This window comes from Meleagris gallopavo, chromosome 4 (genome assembly GCF_000146605.3).
Source record: "Meleagris gallopavo isolate NT-WF06-2002-E0010 breed Aviagen turkey brand Nicholas breeding stock chromosome 4, Turkey_5.1, whole genome shotgun sequence".
Taxonomy (NCBI): domain Eukaryota; kingdom Metazoa; phylum Chordata; class Aves; order Galliformes; family Phasianidae; genus Meleagris; species Meleagris gallopavo.
In genome coordinates this window covers 21,121,879-21,129,111 of record NC_015014.2, presented here as the reverse complement: position 1 = coordinate 21,129,111, position 7,233 = coordinate 21,121,879, and the positions used below count along the sequence as shown (strand labels likewise).

General features: G+C 44.3%; 1 long non-coding RNA gene across 1 annotated transcript; it reads left to right on the top strand.

Moving 5' to 3' along the window:
• The first annotated feature begins 594 nt into the window (after nt 1–594).
• Nucleotides 595–6,324, top strand: LOC109367524. Its single transcript, XR_002114708.2, has 3 exons — nt 595–693; nt 1,075–1,174; nt 4,003–6,324. It is a non-coding gene; the product is annotated as an uncharacterized LOC109367524 (long non-coding RNA).
• The last annotated feature ends 909 nt before the right edge of the window (nt 6,325–7,233 follow it).

Genomic DNA, 7,233 nt, shown 5'->3' with positions numbered 1-7,233 from the left:
TCTGTTTGTCACATGTGTTTTTTTCCCTGATTGCCTGCTGTCTCCTCTCATTTAGATGCTATAGCCAGGGAAAATCAAAATTGTTTAATTTTTACATGAAAGAATCATAAAGTACCGATCACATAATGATTGTAAATGATTCAATATTTAGACTCTCCAGTACCTTGGAAGTAAGTGGAGTCTTTTTGAGGAAAAAACAGTTTATGGGCAAAAATTAGTCATGCTACAGATCAATATGTGAAGTAATGTGCTTACAGTTTGGAACTAAGACTGCATTAGGAATTCCTGAAGACTGCAAGAATGAAGAGACCATGAGTGCAGTGGGTGGTAGCGGCTGGGGCATGGCAAACTTGTTTGGGAGAACACCGATGAAGAAACAAATCTGGATTCATTGATTTTTTTTTAATACTGCAATTGCAGAAGTCCCCTCAGGCTCCCAGGCTGCCAATGGTTGTACCTTTTTGTTGCCGATTTCAGCACTGGTGAATGGCTCTCAAGTCTCTTAGTGGAAAAGTTAAAGTGAAGATGAACTGTTCTGTGATCAGCTCCAGGATGAACTCTGTGCAGCAATGGAGCAGGTCAGGCAGTGCATTTTGGGTAAGGTATCTAATGATGGAACGTTGCCCTGGCAGCACCTTCGTTGACGCTCTGTTCCCAGCATCCCAGCTCCATTCCTGCAGGCCCAACCTGAAGGTACTGTGGCCTTATGCCTCCATCCCCACAACCCTCCCATTCACACAGCTCACTTGAAAGTTAAGGCTTCAAAAAATCGTGACTGCTGGGCTCAGCCTTCTTCAATTTGGGCTTGCGTTTCTGACACACGTGGCAAAACCCATCCCCACAGCAGGTCAGCATCACAAATTCACCCTTCCCTTAAGTACTGCTTTCCTAGGTGGTTGAGAGATGGCCACAGCCTTCCCTGTGCTGTGCCGTCCCCTGGTTCTCACTCACAGTATCACAGACAGTATCTCTGACCTCAATCTCTGTGCACACGGTACAGAGGATATGGGACACTCAACCTAATGACTCCTGGCAGTTCTTCAGCACTCACTGTTTTCTCTTATTTCCTTTTAGGATAGAAAATTGCTGCTGCAGCTTGAACTACTGACTTCTCACCGAGCTCAATGCCACGAATAGTTCTCTGCCAGCAGTCACCACACCACGCAACTTGTCGGTAAGGCCATTTTTATTATCATTAGTATGAAATACAGAAATATTTCAGTGTTTATTTTTGTTGCCTTCCTTCCTGTAGAGCCTTGTGGTGGTGTTTTGCTGTTTTATTTCCTGAAAGCTGTCCCTGAGCTTCCTGGGGGCCCCTGAACCAGGGGGCCCCCAGGAAGCCATATGGTCTGTCCGCATGTGAGTGGAGCACTGAGGGAGTTCTCTTGTAGGCTGGTGGAAGTCAGGTGTTGAAAAGACTTCTTTGCAGTTCTGGTTAGCTGTTGATTGGCAGAAGGTGGTCTGTTGGAGATGACCTCACCTCGGGTTGTGTTTGGTTAAGAAGCTGGGATTTCACACTAATCATCTGGGCAGCCACAAGGCAGTGCTACATGTTCCTGGAATTGTGATGAGAAATCTAGAAGCTTCTGAATACTTCATGTATTCGAAGTCTGGACTTTGGGAGTGGTGCTGACTCTTGAGTCATGAGTACTCCCCTGGCATCAGCCCCGCGGATCAGGAGCTATGGATGGCTCACTGAGGGCTGGTGGCAGATGGGGACAATACCTCCATCCTCCAGCAGCTCTGTATTTCCCCAGTTTTAATTAATTTCTCAATTAATCTGCACCCAAGTGGTTAACCTGAGCATGGCTCAGCAGCATACAGGGCAGGCAGCAGAGGAGCTGCCCCTCCTGGATGCTGCATGCATTTATTCCGTCTTCCACCAGGGTTCGTTTATAGTACATTGCAGATGCCCAGATGCACAGTGCTAACCTTTCCTTTTCTCACCAAAGAGTTATAGTCTATTCGAAGTAGAGAATCACAGAATAGCTCAGGTTGGAAAAGACCTTAAAGATCATCAAGTCCAACCACAACTAAGTGGTATCAGAACTGCTATTTTTAAGACTTTGGTGAAGAAAAGAAAAAATGTGACCTTTTCCCATGCAGCAAATCCAAATTAGCTCATTTGTACATCACCGTTGATGTCAGTGTTTTTGGAAGACATGTTAGCATGTTGAATATGTGCGTATAGGCATTAATTTCTATTTTCTGTCTTTTTTTATTGATTCTTGAAAACTGAAACAAAGAACTGATAAGGAAAGATTTGCAAAGATGGTTAGCATTTGTGCTACCTGAAAAGTGATTTCTACCAATGTTTTCTGCTTCCTGACCAATTGTAGAGGAATAAAAACGTTGGCATTCTGGCTTCCCCGTCTTCCCCATCAGAGCAGGAGGCAGCATGCATTGCTGAAGATGAGTGAAGAAATAAATGGTTTTATGTCCTTTAAGCTAAAAGCACTGGTAATAAAATAGTTGCTTTTGGAACAAGAAAAGCCATCCTCATTAGATTACCCAGCTAGTTTGATTGACATCAAAGGGGAAAGCTGTAGGTGTTTCCGTTCATTGCAGAGGAGCAGGATCAGATGGCCTTTAAAGGTCTCTTCCAACACAAAGAGTTTTGTGATTCGGTAGGTCTATGATTTCAGAGCTGCCGTTACAGTGGCACAAGGGGCAGACTCTTGCAATAACTACTGCAACATCCTTCCCCTTCTGTTTCCTCCTTGCTTCCTGAATGCTTAGGCTTTGAAGTAATTTTCTGTGTTACCTTTTCATCTATAACTGTATTTTCTTCTAATACTGCTTTTCCTTTCCACAAATGCTTCCACTCACCAGCAGGCAGTTTGGGTGTCTAAAGGGAGTGCCTTCATGGCATGTTCGTTCTTAAATTCAACAGCTGAACCTGGAGCCATAGTCTTGGGTGGCACACACTTGGCTGAGTCCACAGTAATGGATGCTTGTGGCTCTAAAAGGTCCCTCTGAAATGAACAGAAGCACTTACAGGAACGGTCCAGTATTTGCAAGTTTGCCCAGAATTCAGTCTCTTAACCTACAAGTGGTTTTCATGCAAAGATTGTCTGTAATAAGAAAAAGGAGATGATTTGCTGCCTGGGGTAAGCATCCATTCACCAGGTTATGCCTCCCCTTTTTGTTGGGCAGCATTTCACACCGTCATTCTGAACATCGCTGAAATTCAAGATGTGCCAAAGGAGATTCAAGTTGGATGTTAGAAAGAATTTATTCTCAGAAAGATTGGTGAGGCACTGGCACAGACTGCCCAGGGAGGTGGTGGAGTCACCATCCCTGGAGGTGTTCAAGAACCGTGGAGATGTGGCACTGAGGGACACGGTCAGTGGGCATGGTGGGGGTGGGTTGGGAGTTGGACTTGGTCAGGTGGCCCAGGACAGTGCCTACAGCAATGCTGAGTCACCATCACTGGAGGCGTTCAAGAACCATGGGGATGTGGTACTAAGGAACATAGTTTAGTAGGCAGTATTGGTGGTAGGTAGACTGTTGGAATAGGTGATCTTCAAGGCCTTTTCCAACCTCAATGACTCTGATTCTATGAAAGACGATTTAGGCTGCCTGGGAGAATCAAGGGATTATTATGTTATTAAGTTATGAAAATATGCGAGGGGAGGATGAGGACTGTGTCTCCAAATGGTTTTGGAGAACTAATTTAAAACAGATTTTGGATGTAACACAAATCCAAACTAAAATGCAGAGCACGGAGAGAGAGAAAGAAAATATGCATTCAGATTTCATTTTCTGGTCAGCATGACAAATATTTTGGACACCACTACATAGTCATGACTTATTACTTCGGAACCTGAAGACACGCCACATTTGCTTCTTTAGCTCTCCCATTTCCCTCTCTGTTCAGATCTTGAGGAAGGATGTTCCTGGGTTGGTCTTTGACTGTTAAGCAAAGCTTGGGTGGCATCAGCTGGGTACAACGTGCTATTGTTTTGCAAGATGTTCAATATCTGGTTTTTTCTCTTTCAGATGAACTGACTGCAGAAAGACAGCTATGGCATCTCCAGGCAAAGAGAGCATCCCACATGACAGGTAGGAATTAATTTGGTGTTCTCCTATCTTCCTGGATGCTTGGACTAGTTATTAGATTATATATTTTTTTAAAGTAGAAAACTGAGTGCAAGCATCACAGTGATGAGGTGGAGCAGAAAGGTTTTCCCTTAGAAGCCAAACCTGTAAAACTGATTTTTTGGAGTCATTTTCCTGCAGTTCCCATTGCTTTTTGAACATCGCTCTCTTTGGCTGCCAGTATGTTTTACCCTCATACCAGAAATCTGTGATCTTTTCCCCTGTTATGCTGTCCCAAGGCACAAAAGAACAGTGATTGCTGCATATGGGAAAGGCATGGGTGAACAGAAACTCAGGTATTGATGAGATTCAAACCATTCTCTTGCACTTCCTCTGCTGCCATTCTCCAAAACACGTATTCATATATATATATTTAATTGTCAATATAACTACGAAGAATTGGTTAAAAAAATCCACTTTCTGGAATTCTGGAATATAATGCATAACAGCCGGGTCAAAACCAAACCAGAATCACAGGCATTTAGTTTCTTGGTGTCCTACATACCTCGCTGCCTCATCTGGGGATTGGATATTGCTGCAAAATGAATCTGACAGCTGTAGTGAATCTGAAGGGTACATTGTGTTCTGTACATAGATGTTATCTTGATTCAATTGGAATATAAATCTGGATATTTAACACCCTTGCACAGTGTGGTTTCTGACAGTTTCAGTGCCAAAGCCAACAAGGACTATAAACCTCTTTCTGACTTTAACTGTTTGTGAAAGTTCTTACTGGTGATGGAACATTTGAAGACATTAACAGTGATAAGTCAGTAGTGCCTGGGGAGATAATGGAAATTCCTCCTGATGGCTGCCAAAATCTCATCGGGTACAGCCTCCAGGACAGTCTTGTTTGTGGAATAAGGTGGTTTCTCTTTTAAAGTCTTTCCTTTCATTTAAACACTGAAGCACATAGGGTTGCTTTCCCCTTGGTTCTCAGAAATGTTTCATTTTTAACAACTCTTTCTTTCTTTCTTTCTTTCTTTCTTTCTTTCTTTCTTTCTTTCTTTCTTTCTTTCTTTTTCATAATAAGCTGCATACATCTTGGCCTTCTGTTCTTAAAGCAAAAACTACCTTTTGGTTATGTTCCTCCCCTCCCATTTTTTCAGTGCCATGCTGGTTTACCTTTCCCCCACCACTTCTGTAGCCATGCAGCATGGGTGAGACCTGGTGCTGAGTGCTTTGCATACTTAGCCCAGCAAGGGTGTGCTGCTGGCAGCCAGATGGAGATCTGGAAGTGCTAAGTTTAAGAAGGTGCTATAAAGCAAAGCCTGTGGAGAGGTGCTTGGTCTAGACTCCTGCCATTGCTCACAGCCTGTGCCTTGATTTGCCTCGTTAAACTGGTTTTTGTCTATGCTTTTATGTTTGGGTTTCTAGCTTTTACTTGCTTTCCAGTTGTACATTGGAGACAGAAGTTTTAGGGGAAAGACAAATCTATCATCTCCATTCTCCTGCATACGTGAAGCCTGTGAAACACTGTGTAGTGTGGTGTTGTAGACTGTGCTTTACAGCAGCAACGTGTGTGTGTGTTGCACAGCTGCTTCTGCAGCTAGGGCTGGGGGAAGACAGGAGAATATCAAGCCCTTGCCAAGTTTGTATACACTTTGGGATTGCCAGAGCATGAGCAGTTCCTTAAAGATGAACCCCTCTGCTGGCCGCAGCCTCTACTTTTCTATGAAGGTGATGAGAAGGGCAGGAGGGCACTGGCTTCTAGGGATGCTCCAGAGCTGCACTGTTAGGGGTTCTCCTGCAAGTCTGTGGCAGCCTTTGCCTTCTGACCTGGTGCAAAAGTCCTCTTTGCAAATAAAAAGGCTCTGCTGCTTCGCACGTCTGGAATCACAGCCTGGAATCACAATGCATGTGTGACCCTTCTCACCTTCAGATGTGGAGGATTCATCAGTGGCAATGGTGATTTCTAGTCAACAGAACTGGGAGAACGTGCTTTAATTAAAAGAGCAGTGCCTCTTGAAGGCTGAAAGTAAGGGTGTGTGTCTGTTTAAAAAAACACAGTGTGGTACCATATAATGAGACGTTTGGAAAAGGTTGGTAAGGGCATGAAGCTGACCTATTTCTGGGGATAAACAAGCACTTGTTGTGTTGTACAGCAAATGTGATACTTCAGGAAAGCTTATAGGCCAATGTCTAATTACTTTAATACTGTGTGGCATCTACTGCATTTATCCTTTATGCTTGCTCAACTGTTTGACAGTAGTGTAAGCTTCTGGGATTTATCCCACAAATGTAATGGACCATCAACCCAAAAGTTTCATGCTGGTTGCTGTGGGTATGGCAGGGTTGTTCTGGCAAGCCAAGAGATCATGCTCTCGCTCCTATAGGAGTGGAGACCCTCGGCAATGCTGTAGACGCCATGCCGGGCCACCTCTTTTCAGCACAGTGCCTGAAATCATTGCTGCTTCATGCTCAGCACATTGCATTGTGCTCACCTGTATGAAGTAATGAATCACAGAATCATTAAGGTTGGAAAAGACCTCTAAGATCACCAAGTCCAACCCCAACCCACTGCCCCCATGCCCACTGACCTCAGTGCCATATCCGCATGGTTCTTGAACACCTCTGGGATAGTGACTGCACCACCTCCCTGGGCAGCCTTTGCCACTGCATCACCACTCTTTCTGAGAAGAATTTTTTTCTAATATCCAACCTGAAACCTTTGCCTGTGATGTTTTTAAGGAATGGTGCATTGTGAACACTATTCACCTCAGGGATACACTCCTCAGTGCATCCCTGTGTACACTCCTTTTATCGATCTGTTTGCATTTTACCTCTGGAGACTGTTTCCTTCGGTTGGAGCACACTTTCCAGAGGCAAGGGCTCAGAAACGGGAAATTTTATCCCCAGTGTGTGAATAAAAAGTATGTGGGGGAAGGCTGTGTCCCATTGACACTGAGCACAGCCGTACAGAGGGCACTTTCGGAAGTCTGAGAGGAATACTGTGGCGGTGCAGCCTGGCTGTTTGCTATAGGAGACAAGAAGCCTTTTAGGATACAATTTTCACAATTTTCTCCAACAAAAAGCAAGTTTCAGCCTGGCGAAGCGCAGACAAACGGCTTTCGGGAGCTCGTATTTCGTTTTTCCCTTCTTTTTTTTAACCACCTCCCCCCCTCAGCCCTT